We start from the raw sequence: 542 nt of genomic DNA, 5'->3' as shown, positions 1-542 counted from the left end.
AGATACAGAGTACCAATTGGTGTATTTACAAACCCTGAGCTACACACAGAGTGCTGATTGGTGTATTTACAAACCCAGAGTTAGACAAGGAGTGCTGATTGGTGCATTTAGAATCCTTGAGCTCACACAGAGTGCTAGATGGAAAAGTTCTCCAAGTCCCCACTAGGTTAGCTAGATACAGAGTGCTGATTGGTGCACATACAATCCTCCAGCTACATATAAAAGTTCTCGAAGTTCCCATCTGGTTCAGAAGCCTATCTGGCTTCACCCAGTGGATCCTGCACTGGGGCTGCAGGCAGAGCTGCCCGCCAGTCCCCAGCTGGGCCTGCACTCCTCAGCCATTGGGCTGTCCATGGGACCAGGCGCCAGGGAGCAAGGGGCAGCGCCCGTCAGGGAGGCTCAGGCCTTGCGGGAGGCCACTGCAGTGGGGGAGGTCAGACATGGCGGGCTGCAGGTCCGGAGCCCTGCCCAGCATGGAGGCAGGAAAGGCCCGGTAAGAATTTGAGTGCCGCGCGGCCGGCTGGCACTGCTGGGGGACCCGG

Source organism: Mandrillus leucophaeus, unplaced genomic scaffold (assembly GCF_000951045.1).
Source record: "Mandrillus leucophaeus isolate KB7577 unplaced genomic scaffold, Mleu.le_1.0 Scaffold698, whole genome shotgun sequence".
NCBI classification, from domain to species: Eukaryota; Metazoa; Chordata; class Mammalia; order Primates; family Cercopithecidae; genus Mandrillus; species Mandrillus leucophaeus.
This window is presented reverse-complemented; position numbering follows the sequence as displayed.